The following is a 15,181-nucleotide window of genomic DNA, read 5'->3' on the forward strand; positions in this document are numbered from 1 at the left end:
TTTTGTTGGCTCTATTTTTTGTTTTCTTGAAAAAGAATGCTCCAAATGACAGATGAATCATGTTTAGAGCCCAGTGTAGATAATGTATAGCAAAGCACCCTCAATCCTTTGATCCAAAAGCCATGGTTTGAAGGTATTGGCTAAATCTTTGACCCTGCACATACGTTGTATCTTAAAATGATCCACCACACTCAAAGCCACAATTTTAATGAACCTGCATAGCTCATTATCATACTACATCCAAATCATGTGTTGTAGATTGACTTTGGTCAGCTAATGTAGATCTTGTCTAACAAATCACCTCAATCCATTGAGCCAAAATCCATCTATCTATAATCTTAGTACAAAGACTATAGAAGCTAACTATCCTTTATTAGGATTAATCTAGGAGCAGTTCTAAACTTGCATAGCCCCAATAAAAGACTCTAAAAATACTAACATGAAAAACCTTCTCCAAGTGAAACATGTGTATAATATGTAGAAAAACTATCGGGCTATCCCTACTTGTTAAATCTCAGTCAAAAGCATGTGTAGTTGAGCTAGGATGAACTATCGAGCCTCTTGGAAGACCCAAAATAAGTGGAATAAAAAGGTAAAACTAAAAAGAGTGATCATAAGGAAAGCATGATGCACATTGATTTTCAGTTACGAATTTGAGTTTATTAGTAGAAAGAAAAGGAAAGAGGAAAAAGAAAAGAAAAAGCATCCAATGAAATGAGCAGTTCCTGCAACTTATCCTTGTAAGCAACAAGCAGGTCAAGTGTTACTCTAAACACACGTTCCAATGCTTCTCCGGGTAACTGGTCCGCAGGAAGTGCAAGAAGTGAAGTCAATCCCAACAAGCAAACTTTCTTATCATGTTCCCTGCAATCACCATAGGACTATTGAAGCCACAGGAAAAGTTTTACAACATGAGGAGGAAAACAATTTGAGAAGCAGAAGTCACCTTCTAAAATTAGCATGCAAACCACTTTTTTTAAACCTATTGTAGCATCTAAAACCAGAGATTAAAAACTTTTGCTGCCACCTCAAGCTTTTGCAATATGCCACGTGTCATTGTTGCATTGTAGTAAAAGAGCATCAGCAATCTGCAATAAGTTTGAAAGACTTATAACTTAATGTGCCTTGTTCATCTACAATTTTAGCCAATACTAAATTGAATTGTCTTTAGTAAACAAAGATAAGCCAAAATATCCCAAGACATGCTAGAATATGTTGAAATGGAAACACAATGATATAGGGTACTTGAATTCAAACACATTACCGCTAGTAAGAGATTGTACTTTGAGAAGGAAACTAAAAGAACTGTAACAAGACTTCTTAACTCCACAATTAACTTGAATTGTGTGTAAGGTACTTGAATTCAAACACATTACCACTTGTATTGATTTATTTCTCAAGTCCATAGATATGAAATTATAAGTCACCTCTACATGCCTTACTAGAAAATAAATGAAACTTGTACCTGACTCCACCTTAGAGAGGTCAAGAATGTCGTTGATAAGTTGTAAAACCAAATCTCCAGAAGATAGAATGACATCCAACAACTGTCGTTGTTCTTGATCTAGATTTGTGTTGGCAAGGATCTCAGCCATACTAACCCCAGTAAGGGGAGATTTCATGAGACAGTTGCTAACATTTGTTTTGCCCGCATCATTTCCTCTAATGAAAGGGATAAAGAAAAAAGAAAAGAAATATAATAAGTGAAACTTGTAGTCATCCAAAGTTCCAATCCAGATTTAGACAAATAGCAGAAATTGCAATACCCGTTATGTGAATTGTTTTATTCAGTTCTGTTTCCTTGGCCTTTTGCACAGCTATCTGCTCTCAAAGCCTTGCCATCTTTTCTCTTTTTATTACCTGTTATAAGATGAGAAACAATATATTATAGAGAAAATAAACCTTGCTGGCTGCGAGAACATAGAGAAGAAAAACAAGAAAATGAAAAAATGTTTCTTGAAACAACTTGAAAGTTGGACTAGACTTAGACCCAATGATATATACTTGGTTTTTTTAGCGAAAAAATCAGGAAGAAAATGGAGTAAGGGTAAGAAGCTGAAAAGATATGTACTCCTGAAATGTAGCAATGGCATTTTAAATAGAGATTGAAGTTCATTTTAAACACAGGTTGAACCATCATTTGGCTTAGCACTACCATAGAGTCTCAATTTTCAATACTTGGCAAGCAATTTATTTTATAGTTAAGCTCTGGTTTATGAAGGGGTCCTTTAGAATCTAAAGGATTTAAAATTAGTCATACTAAAACAGAGTAATATACTAAAACGGGCCATGCTGATGTGTCATTTCAGTGGAATATTGAAGTCTTTAATAGGCTTGGCAAAGTTTTAAACATTAATATATTACAAGTAATTCAAATCAAACCTGAGTTGATTTGACGCAGGCCTAAATTTCATTCCATTGCCAGCATACCACCAAGAAACAATTGAAAAGACGAGAGAATCCTAAAGATGTAAACGAAATGGATAAATCATAAAAGCAATGCAAATGAAAATATTACAATACGAGAGAATCCTAAAGATGCAAACGATTTTCAGAGCATGGCACCTAACATATTGTATATATTAGACACATTCAGGGTCTAAACTATAGATCAAATGATTTTCAGAGCATGGCACCTAACATGTTGTATAAGCATTGATTAGAGTTAAATTTATGTTAACTTGCAAAACTAATAAAAGAATGCATGACAGTCACAGATGAAAGTACCCCTCCATTTATGGTAATTGACAATAGGTTAAGGTTTAGGTTTAGGAAATCGGGTTCGGGTTCGGGATTGGGTTTAGGTTTGGGTTTTCAAGTTTAGGTTTAGGTTTATGTTAGGGAGTTGAGATTAGGATTAGGTGTAGGTTTAGGTTTAGGGATTTGAGAATACATTTAGGTTTTAGGTTTAGGTTTAGGTTATAGGTTTAGTTTTAGGTTATAGGTTTAGGTTTAGGTTAGGTTATAGGTTAAGGTTTAGGGAATTGAGTTTAGGTTATAGGTTATAGGTTTAGGTTATAGGTTTCACGTTATAGGTTAAGGTTTAGGTTATAGGTATGGGTTTAGGTTAAGGTTTAGGTTTAGATTATAGGTTTTGGGAATTAAGAATAGGTTTAGGTTATAAGTATAGGTTTAGGTTAATGTTGTAGGTTATAAGTTTATGTTAATGTTGTAGGTTATAGGTTTAGGTTTAGGTTTAGGGATTTGAGAATACATTTACATTTTAGGTTTAAGTTTAGGTTTAGGTTTTACATTTAGGCTAAGGTTACAGGTTTAGGTTTAGGTTTAGGTTATAAGTGTAAGTTATAGGTTTAGGTTTAGGTTAGGTTATGGGTTAAGGTTTAAGGAATTGATTTAGGTTTAAGTTAGGTTATAGGTTAAGGTTTAGGGAATTGAGTTTAGGTTATAGTTTATAGGTTAGAGGTTAAGGTTTAGGTTAGGTTAAGGTTAAGGTTAAGGTTTAGGTTTGGGAAATCAGGTTCGGGTTTGGGTTCGGGTTTAGGTTTGGGTTTTAAGTTTAGGTTTAGGTTAAGGAGTTGAGATTAGGATTAGGTGTAGGTTGGTTAAGGGATTTGAGAATACATTTAGGTTTTAGGTTTAAGTTTAGGTTATGGTTATAGGTTTAGGTTTAGGTTAGGGAGTTGAGATTACGAATATGTGTAGGTTTAGGTTTAGGGATTTGAGAATACATTTAGGTTTTAGGTTTAGGTTTAGGTTTTATGTTATAGGTTTAGGTTTAGGTTAGAAGTGTAGGTTATAGGTTTAGGTTTAGGTTAGGTTATAGGTTAAGGTTTAGGGAATTGAGTTTAGGTTATAGGTTAAGGTTTAGGGAATTGAGTTTAGGTTATAGGTTAAGGTTTAGCTTATAGGTTTAGTTTTAGGTTATAGGTTTTGGGATTTGAGAATAGGTTTAGGTTATAAGTATAGGTTTAGGTTAATGTTGTAGGCTATAGGTTTAGGTTATAAGTTTATGTTAATGTTGTAGGTTATAGGTTTAGGTTTAGGTTTAGGTTTAGGGATTTGAGAATACATTTAGGTTTAAGGTTTAGGTTTAGGTTTAAGTTTTACGTTTAAGTTAAGGTTACAGGCTTAGGTTATTGGTTTAGGTTATAGGTTATAAGTGTAGGTTATAGGTTTAGGTTTAGGTTAGGTTATAGGTTAAGGTTTAGGGAATTGAGAATAGGTTAAGGTTTAGGTTTAGGAGATCGGGTTCGGGTTCAGGTTTGGGTTCGGGTTCGGGTTCGGGTTTTCAAGTTTAGGTTTAGGTTAAAGAGTTGATATTAAGATTAGGTGTAGGTTTAGGTTTAAGGATTTGAGAATACATTTAGGTTTTAGGTTTAGGTTTAGGTTTAGGTTATAGCTTTAGGGAATTGAGAATAGGTTAAGGTTTAGGTTCAGGAAATCGGGTTCGGATTCAGGATCGGGTTTAGATTTGGGTTTTCAAGTTTAGGTTTAGGTTAAGGAGTTGGGATTAGGATTAGGTGTAGGTTTAGGTTTAGGGATTTGAGAATACATTTAGGTTTTAGATTTAGGTTTAGGTTATAGGTTTAGGTTAAGGTTATAGGTTTAGGTTTAGGTTATAGGTTATAGCTTTAGGGAATTGAGAATAGGTTAAGGTTTAGGTTTAGGAAATCGGGTTCGGGATTGGGATCGGGTTTAAATTTGGGTTTTCAAGTTTAGGTTTAGGTTAAGGAGTTGAGATTAGGATTAGGTGTAGGTTTAGGTTTAGGGATTTGAGAATATATTTAGGTTTTAAGTTTAGGTTTTAGGTTTAGGTTAAGGTTATAGGTTTAGGTTATAGGTTTAGGTTGGGTTTAGGATTAAGTTATAGGTTACAGGTTATAGGTTATAACTTTAGGGAAGTGAGAATAGGTTAAGGTTTAGGTTTAGCAAATCGGGTTCGAGATCGGGTTTAGGTTTGGATATTCAAGTTTAGGTTTAGGTTAAGGAGTTGAGATTAGGATTAGGTGTAAGTTTAGGTTTAGGGATTTGAGAATACATTTAGGTTTTAGGTTTAGGTTTAGGTTTAGGTTATAGGTTATAGCTTTAGGGAATTGAGAATAGGTTAAGGTTTAGGTTTAAGAAATCGGGTTCGGGTTCGGAATCGGGTTTAGATTTGGGTTTTCAAGTTTAGGTTTAGGTTAAGGAGTTGAGATTAGGATTCAGTGTAGGTTTAGGTTTAGGGATATGAGAATACATTTAGGTTTTAAGTTTAGGATTAGGTTTTAGGTTTAGGTTAAGGTTATAGGTTTAGGTTTAGGGATATGAGAATACATTTAGGTTTTAAGTTTAGGTTTAGGTTTTAGGTTTAGGTTAAGGTTATAGGTTTAGGTTAGGTTTAGGTTTAGGTTATAGGTTATAGGTTATAGCTTTAGGGAATTGAGAATAGGTTAAGGTTTAGGTTTAGGAAATCGGATTCGGGATTAGGTTTAGGTTTGGGTTTTCAAGTTTAGGTTTAGGTTAAGGAGTTGAGATTAGGATTAGGTGTAGGTTTAGGTTTAAGGATTTGAGAATACATTTAGGTTTTAGGTTTAGGTTAAGATTATAGGTTATAGCTTTAGGGAATTGAGTATAGGTTAAGGTTTAGGTTTAGGAAATCGGGTTCGGGATCGGATTTAGATTTGGGTTTTCAAGTTTAGGTTTAGGTTAAGGAGTTAAGAGTAGGATTAGGTGTAGGTTTAGGTTTAGGGATTTGAGAATACATTTAGGTTTTAGGTTTAGGTTTAGGTTTTAGGTTTAGGTTATAGGTTATAGGTTATAGGTTATAGGTTATAGCTTTAGGGAATTGAGAATAAGTTAAGGTCTAGGTTTAGGAAATTGGGTTCGGGATTGGGTTTAGGTTTGGGTTTTCAAGTTTAGGTTTAGGTTAAGGAGTTGAGATTAGGATTAGGTGTAGGTTTAGGTTTAAGGATTTGAGAATACATTTAGGTTTTAGGTTTAGAATTAGGTGTACTCAAATAGTTTCTATACATAGTAGCATCCACAAGTTTTCCTTTCTAATTTCTCTATTTCTTTAGAGGATAGATTCAAAGTTCCAACTAAATGTAAATCCTCTAATGAAACATATTATCTACAATCCTTCCATTCCTAACATTAAATATACAAAGGAATTTAGTTGCAGGAAGTGGGACAGAATTTGTGTAGAGTAGTTGAGATAAAAATTTTAGCCACATACAAAAAATATTGAACCTAGTATTATCTACTACAAACTAGTAACATACAACCAATATTGGGGCACCATACCATAAGCTACAAGAATTTCATGTCCCCCTAAACAAGGTATCCTCCATTGATAACATATATATATATATATATATATATATATACACACACACACACACACACACACACACACACACACACACACACACAAATATATATATATATATATATATATATATATTATAAGTTCTTTATTTTCATTTACATTTGCAAATACATTCATCATCCATCGAAGAAAATTGAAACAAGAACTATCACTATATGAAGAGTGACCAGACTAGGAGCAAAATAAACATGGAGAACCAGTTTGTTTTAAGTCTCTACTCTAAACTATTGGTTTCACTTTAATTAAGCATAATACATCCAAACACAAATACACTAATCACAAATCAAACATTACTTAACTCTTTATTATATTTAAGTATTGAAGATTGATAGGAGAAGATATAGACATCCTCATGCTACAATTTGAAAATATCACCCAAATATCTCACACCATTCATAAATGAACTTTCATTGGCAACCATTCACCATATCACGTTCAATTGCCTCACATGTGCCAAGAAGCTTCTTCTATAAAAGAAAGACTTGCAAACCAAATCCCTATTTAAAACTTAAAAATAAGGTGCTATTATTTATACTAAAACAACTCATAAGCATGTTCCTACAAGCTGGGCTGGTGGTAATCAAGACTCTTAACTCTTGATTATACCAACAACTATATTCCCTAATGAACTCGAAGCCCGAAAAAAGAACATGTAGCCCCTGGCTTAAGCATTTGGTTATAAGAACTGAAAACACCAGTTACCTAAAATGAACTGTAAAGGGTCATTTGGGAGCATGTATTTGGTGGTAGTTGGTGTGAATCAGTAAGGTTAGTACATTTGGAAGAGTGTATTTGGTCCCAATTCACACCAAATACACTAAAAGCCTCTTGTTTTATAATGGTCGTATTACCTTCACAGCTGATTGACAATTCTCAAAGAAATCAATGATGGAGAACATGGTTTTAAGTATAAGTTCTAAAGTACAAGTCACCCAAAGATCAAAACCAGTATCTATCACCTGACTCATTCCAACTTAGCCAGAATTGTTCAGACTCAGTCTGGTTTTGGAATGTGACTTGCCAATGTTAACAATTGTTTTGTTGAATTGATGGTTCTTAGCCATCAATTCAACAAAAGTTACGGCCAAAATTTTCTAACTAAAATATACAGCACTTTTACCGACGAAAATTTTCGTCGGTAAAAATATTATTCCCGACGGTTTTGGTTCGTCAGTAAAAGTTAGGGCGAAAATTTCCTATCATAAATACACCACTTTTACCGACGAAAATTTTCATCGGTAAAAGTGGTTCTCTACTTTTTACCGACGAAAATTTTCGTCAGTAAAACTCTTAGTGGGAAATTTTTCAAAATTGCGAGAAAATTACTTTTACCGACGAAAATTTTCATCGGTAAAAAAATTATTCCCGGCGAAAAAAAATTTCATCGGTAACAATTTCGTCGGTAAAAGTTACCGACGAAATTTTTTTCTTTGGTAAAAATTTTGTCGCTAATAACGCTGTTTCTTATAGTGTCTTGAAGACCCAAATTCAGTTGGGCTCAAGGGTTTTTGGATCTACATTTCGTGTTGGGAATAAGACAAATAATAGCATTAACATTGTTCACGTATGGGTGTTTGCAAACGGGCTCTCTTACATGTCTGCTTAGAAAACCTTATTTTATTGCAATAATCATCAAATATATATTAACTACTTGTGAGTATGCTACTAAAACTAGCTGGACCCCCACCCAGACAATTAGATTTTACCCAACTTTATCAGGTTCCTCACATGGACTTAACCCAAACCTGATTAGGCCAGTTTTTAACCAAATTACGGTCCAAAATGTGAGACCCAAATCCAACCCAATTTTGTAATGGGTCTAAAAGATGGGACTAGTATCAAGTTCGTTGATGCAAAAATCTGGCTCACCCTCACCGAGCTCCGAGCACTGGTGCCGAGCCCTGTAAGCCTGCACAAGATGTAAACAAAGGAGACCTTGGTTAGAGGGACCCTCCGATACCAAAGTCAGGCTAGGAATCTGGGTCTAAGTAGTGTAGATGGGGATTTCGGTAAGAGATTTTGCATACCTGTTCTTATTGATATGTCTCTTATTTATACCTCCTGGTTGTAGTGATCATGTCCGTTATTCTTGGCATGATTTATGTCATTAAGTAGGAGCGACGCATGCGTCGATGCTGGCGCCAGATGTTGCTCTTTGCATGCGTTACTGGAGTTAGACCTTGGGTGTGAATGTAGGACATATCTTCCTTGGAGCCAACCCTATAATCTGAATCTTTCCTATGACGATCCGTGCCTGTACGCGGGCCGAGCCTTGTCAGGGTCAATAACTGGAGTGTATAATGGCTTTTTCCGGATCCCAGCTGATGTCAAAGCTCTAGAAAAGAACTTGGAAGCCGAACCTCGATTGTTATGACCAGGTGTGAACGGTGTGGGTGAAAAGGCAAGCTACCTTAGTGACAGGTGTATCGTCTCTACCGTTCTTTATTGTATGGCCCACATGAACAACGGATTAGACTATCTTTGATCACGTCCTAACCCTGATGACTGCATTTGACGGACAAAGTGGGAGTCACATACGCAGCACCGTGTGTCGTACCCATTGCGTGCAACAGGTCTGGTGAGGGCACTGGTCTGTTCTGGTGCGTAAAGGTCACCAAGTACCTTGGATGTATATGTTATATCCACACCGTCCATCCATTTTATGAGATTATTTTATGGCATGAGCCTAAAAATGAGGCAGATCTAATACTCAATTAACAATTAAACATAAAAAATAACAGAAGCTATTAAATGCCTATCCTTGAAAAACTTCTCAGGTACCGTTGAAGTTTTGGATCAAGCTTTAAATCTACCTCATGTTTGGGCTCATTCATCAAAATGGGTTGGCAAAATGGATGAACGGTGTAGATATAACACATTCATTGTGGTGGGCCCCCACAAAGTCTGCAAGCAATCCTCGGAAATGAAGTAGCCCTCTCACCATATATTGTCGAAGTAGCCACTCACCGTATGTTGTCAGCAAGTGCCAAAGTTGTCTCCTCCCAAGGATTTGATGTGATTCCATTAAAATAGAATACAGATGCCTGTATTGGTATAGGATACATACGGACTGCCATGCATACCATATCCGTTGGATCGGGGTCATGGACGTCAGCAGCCTCTAGCAGTAGCTATGTGAGGCCAATTGTGATATTCATGTGAAATCCACACCGTTCATTAGTGTCACCAGATCATGTTGGTAAATAAGTCCCAAAGCGAAGGAGATCCAAAGCTCAAGTGGGGGCAGGCCTCACTAAACAGCGGAGATTTAAAGCCTACCATTGAAATCTTTGGGGGACCGTATAAATTTTGCATCAGGATAACATTTATGCTGTGAGTTCATCCCCGTGGAAATAAACCTTATGAACGGTTTAGATGGCATATAAACATCAGGGTGGGCCCACAAAGGTTTTGACGCTGGGTGTTTCTGTCCGTAATATTCTTGTTGGGGAAGCAGGAACATTAGCCTTTATTGAAGGCGTGTATGTTTAGGGAAGCACTAGCAAAAAAAAATAGAATACATGCATTAAGGTGGGCCCGCCGGCAAGGGCTGCACCGTTTGGTGAGGCCCACGTGAACGGATTAGGTGCGGTTTTATTATAGAGCCCTCCTTGATGCATGTACTTTATATCCATGCCCAAAAATGAAGCAAATCCAAATCTATCTCAGGTGGGCCGTACCATAGGAAAAATTGGTGATGAATGATTAACAACTTATAATGGACTACTTAAGTTTTCTATCAAGCTGATTATTTATTTATTTATTTATTTTTTTCTGTTAAGTTAGATTTTTGTGACCTTATTAATTAGTTGGATGGCAAATATACATCATAGAAACATTTTGGTGGGCCGTAGGAAGTTTTTAATGGTGGAACATTACATCACCACCTTTTTCTTTAGTATGGTCCACCCATCATAGAAGCATTACGGTGGGCCATAGGAGTTTTCAATGGTGGAATGTTACATCACCACTTTTTTCTTTTCTATGGTCCACTTAAGGGTTGGATATGCCTCATTTTTGGGCTCGAGCCCTAAAATAATGTGGAAAAACTGATGATCGGGGTATACATAGAATAAATATATTAAGGCGGGCCCTACGGTAAGGTCGCACCATCTTCGGTGGACGCAGATTTCCTGCTGAAGCCTTTCAGGAAGTTGGGTGCTGACCGTGATGTTTGTGAAAAATCCATTCCGTTAATCCGTTTTCAACGCTAATTCTAGGACATGTGACTGAAAACGAGCTGGATGCAAGGCTCAAGTGGGCCATACAAGAGGAAAATGGGATTGAACAACCATCGTTGGAATATTCATATAGCCACAAAAATCCTGTATATCATGATAACCCTTTTGTGTTTTCAGTTCATTCCATTAGAAATCACCGTACAAACGGTTTGGATGGCATGTAAGCGTATAGGTGGAGCCTAAGAAGATTTCAGCGTACGAAATGCTTTTCCGAGTTTTTCATTTCGCATGGCGCACTTGAGTTTTGGATCTGGCCTAATTTAGTTGCATATTCTAAAATAAGCTCTCAAAACGTATGAATAAGGCAGATTTCTCACAAACATCGTAGAGCCCCACAGAAAATCCATGTCCGCCTTATGCGAAATTCCTACTATTGAAATTTCCCTGAGTCGATAGTGATGTTTGCATGACATCTGTACCTTTCATAAGGTCATTGGGATGAATTGTACGTTCAATTCTCACGTTTTCGTTCAAATGAGTATTAAATCCAGTTCATTTTTGCCCTCATATCCTAAAATGAACTCAGAAAACGGATGAACAGGATGGATTTCTTACAACTATCACAGTGGGCCCCATTTGGTTCCCAGCGCTGAAACTTCAAAAGGCTTTGGCATGAAATCTGCATCTGCACATTCCCAAGATCCAAAACGAACGCAGATTGCCTTCTCAATAATTCCCGCGAAGAGAAACAGCGATGATTGAACATCCACCATTGAAACATTCATGGGGCCACAGAAATTTTAGATCAGGCTAACCTTTTTCTGTTTTCAGTTCATCCCACCAGGAATAACATTATGAACGGTATGGATGGCATAAAACCATCACAGTTTAACTCAGGGTAGTTTCGCCGGTGGACGTTCAATCTTCATTGTTCGTGTCGTGCGACCCACTTGAGTTTTTGGATCTGCCTCATTGTTCGGTCCCTGTTGAGTTTTTGGATCTGCCTCATTGTTCGGTCCCTGTACTAAAATGACCTGAAAAAATGGATAGAGGGGCAAATTTATTACAAACATCACGGTGGCCTCACCGAGAGCTTCAGTCGCAAGAAAGTTCCTTGGAGAGAAGCTGTCGTAAACAATCCACGTCCAATGTATAAAATACTTTTATTAGCAATGAGAGAAAAAAACAAGAAAAAGAAAAAGAAAAGGCATGAAAGACCAAAGACTTAGGACAATTCAAGCCAAGACCCTCCCAAGCCTCTCCAATCCTCTCTAGAATTTCGGTAAAATCTCTAATAAGAATGAGGTTAGTATGCAAGCTCTGGTTCTCTTTAATCTCCGGTCCTATTTTTCTTCATTTTTCTCTTCGATCGCAATCTCATCAACTGGTTGTAAGAATTAAACAATGTGGGTCTATTGTTCAACGCTCTGGATTTTTCTAAGGGTTGGATAATGTGATCGGGAATACTGGTGGACCCCACAAAGTTGTGATTAATCTAAAATTGTATATGGGGTGGTGCGTTGCAAATATATCACATGCACAGTGTTCTAATTGGACTGGGATTGACTCTATTCCCATCCCCATGCTTCTCTAAAGAGTGTAAGGTGTAGAAGACTCCGACAATCACATATGGCTATGGCTTCCCAATCAGGTATGACTTTTATTCAATTTATTTGATATCCATACTTGATGTATAGCTCGATCCGTTTCAATTTTGTATATAGTTTACAATTGGTACTAGGGCCAACTGTGCATCAAGTATGCTAAATCCTTTCAGTTTCAGAAATATGTTCTGATCCACCGTTGAAGGGTCTATTTAAACTAAATCTGAACCGTCCGTTATTGGATCAAGAGGACTAGATTAGGACTATAAAGTAAATCATTCCTAAGTCCCGAGAAGCATTCGGATTACTTCGATGGTGGGCCTGATTGCAGATTATTGGACTTAACAATAAGGGTTTTTATATGCAAACCCTATTCAAATGTGGTTTCTGACCGATCTTATGTCAAGATTGATTTTAGGGCTATTGAACAGTCATGATCGTCTTCCCCCTTTTGTCAACATAAAAAAAACCTTACTTGCGGCTGTTTGATTTGGCAAGCTTGGATGACATTCAATTTCACACTTGAACTCGTTGTCCAACCGCCATCATGTTTGAAATTGGCAGTCATGCAGTCCTCCATTTTTGTGGTTGACAGAAATTGGCAGCCATTGCAGACAATAAAATAAGGTTTATCCATCGTTCCTGTTCGAAAATCCTTACCTTCACTTGAAAAGATCCAGTCGAAGTTACGCAGATTCGAGTCTGGATCTTGTACGGACTACGGAAATCTGAGGCGGTTTCGCAAGGGTGCGAAAGGGAAGTTTCCTAAACTATAAATAGGGGTCCTTAGGGTTATTCTAAGGTATTCTAAAGCTTTCTAAAAGTTTTTCAAGGGTTCCTAAAGGGTTCTAGGGTTATCAAAGGGTGTAGAAAGGGCGAGATTCGAGGTTGTTCGAATTGGGTAAGTCCTCTCTCTTGTAATTTCTTTTCATAGTGGATTTCTGTCGATTTGTGCCGTGGTTTTTTCTCGCAAGGGTTTTCCACATTAAATCTCTGTGTTCTTCTATGATTGCTTGTTACTATTGAATTACTATCCTAGATCTAGATCTGTGTGATTCTGCAGCATAAATCCCCAACAGTTTCAATGGTAGACGTTCAATCCCCCACTACTTTTTGCAATGTGGCCCACTTGATCATTAGATTTGTCTTATTTTTAGTCGTAAGCCTTAAGATGAGCTCGCAAAATAGATGGACAGTTTGGATATAACATATACCTCGTGATGGGACCCACAGAACTTGATGATGTCAATACATCAGCTATATAGCTGGTGTGCTCTACACCAGCCCCACGTGTAAGACATCCCTTCCCATCTTTTTTTTCATTTTTTTAAGAAAAAAAAATTATATGGACCCAGAGTCGAGCCAAGGCCAACTGGGTTGCCCTGTCCCACTTTCTTAGCCAGCCATCAGTTGACCAGATGGTGACAGGGTCCACCCGGTCACCCTGGTCCCCCATTGGTCAGTAACTTGAGGTCAACCGAGTCACCCCCAATGACTTGGGGTCAACCGGATGGATCCACTTTCTCAATCTCAAACATTTATTTTATTTTTTTATTTATTATTTATTACTATTATTATTTTGTTTGCTTGGTGTGCCACATAATCAGAATTAACTACCTAATCTTAATTGATTTTTGGTCACTAACAAATGTATATGACTAGAACGTCACGTGAAAAGGGGAAACACGAATGGGCAGCATGGATAAACACATGCATCAATGTGGGCTCATGTGTAGTGCATTCAACAAAAAACCCATGTGAATCACTCATGGATTAAACATACTTTTCATCCCACCTAATCAATTTGTGCCAAACATCCTCTCACCCTATTTCTCTGACTTGAAATCTCTTTCCTCATTCGTCTCGGTCCACTCACTCAAGTACTGGTCCATGTTTGGTCTCTAGCAACCGATGCTCCTACGAGCCAGATTACATCGATTTAGGGAAATCCCAAGTTTAAATTTTCTACACATGAGTTCATACTAGTTAATAATCTGGGGGTTGGTTCCTATGGTTCAATATAACCAGCTTTCAAAATCATATCTATGTCAGCCTATTCATTATGGTAAGTCCTTAGCCCAGGATTCAGTTTAATCCCAAACTCATGATCTGATACCAACTTGTGATGTTCCGAATTTCAGGGGTTGAGTACATACTCGATCCTCGATATTTCAAGTATCAATTAAGCTTTTCAGAAATGTCATTTGGTTAAGCGTCTACCAATTGTATCATGATCATGCGTAAGAAGTAAACTAAACAGTACATATCATGGTTATCACAAGTGTATGAGGGAAAAAAAAAGTCTCATACATGCATACATACATCCAACTAAGTTATAATGTCCACCCAGCTAGGGACTCAATATACATGTCCAAACATAAAATGCAATAAGCGACCTCGTCCTCAAAAGGAAACCAAACTAGTGGTCCTAAAATGTCACTATACATTTGGTTGTCTGCACACTGGAAGTATAAGAACTCCTCGGTATGGTCCACATACTCCTCAACAAGCGTATCCTCTTTTAGGGCACCTGCATCGACAAAATCGTTTAGTTGGTGTTTTAAAACATCGTCCCGGGTTGGGGTGAGTGATCAATTCATCAGTGCTACTATTTACTTAAGTTTCATGTGTTATCAAATAGATATAGGAATGACATGAAAGCCCTATATTTGATTATTTAAATACGTGAATGACATGAAATGCATATGCATGACCTCAAGTTTAATTATACCAATATAGAACCATGTTAACACCAGGTTGGCCCGAAGCACAACCCAACAAATGTTATGGAGTGCATGATTAGCCGAGTGTTTATTAATGTTTAGTTCAAACAACAAGTTGATGAAGATGGGATACTGCCATCGAATCTCGGGTTTCTATCCAAATTACATGGGTCGTTGCGGCATTAGGTAGCTCCTCACCAGTATCACTTTATCCATTTTGGGTTTCTATTATATCAAGTCCCTATACTTAAATCGGATTTATAGTAGGGTTAATCGTCAAGAGACGGCCATGACTAGGGTAAAGGTCGTCACTCGACCTCAATGTGGAGAAGGCACACCACTCAT

General features: G+C 37.2%; 1 long non-coding RNA gene across 1 annotated transcript; it reads right to left on the reverse strand.

Moving 5' to 3' along the window:
* Nucleotides 1-490: 490 nt before the first annotated feature.
* LOC131256513 (uncharacterized) lies at nucleotides 491-1,862 on the reverse strand. The gene is made up of 4 exons (XR_009176857.1): nucleotides 1,767-1,862; nucleotides 1,466-1,662; nucleotides 947-1,088; nucleotides 491-864 (listed from the first exon to the last, which is right to left on the reverse strand). It is a non-coding gene; the product is annotated as an uncharacterized LOC131256513 (long non-coding RNA).
* Between the last annotated feature and the right edge of the window lie 13,319 nt (nucleotides 1,863-15,181).

This window comes from Magnolia sinica, chromosome 9, assembly GCF_029962835.1.
Source record: "Magnolia sinica isolate HGM2019 chromosome 9, MsV1, whole genome shotgun sequence".
In the NCBI taxonomy this organism is placed as follows: domain Eukaryota; kingdom Viridiplantae; phylum Streptophyta; class Magnoliopsida; order Magnoliales; family Magnoliaceae; genus Magnolia; species Magnolia sinica.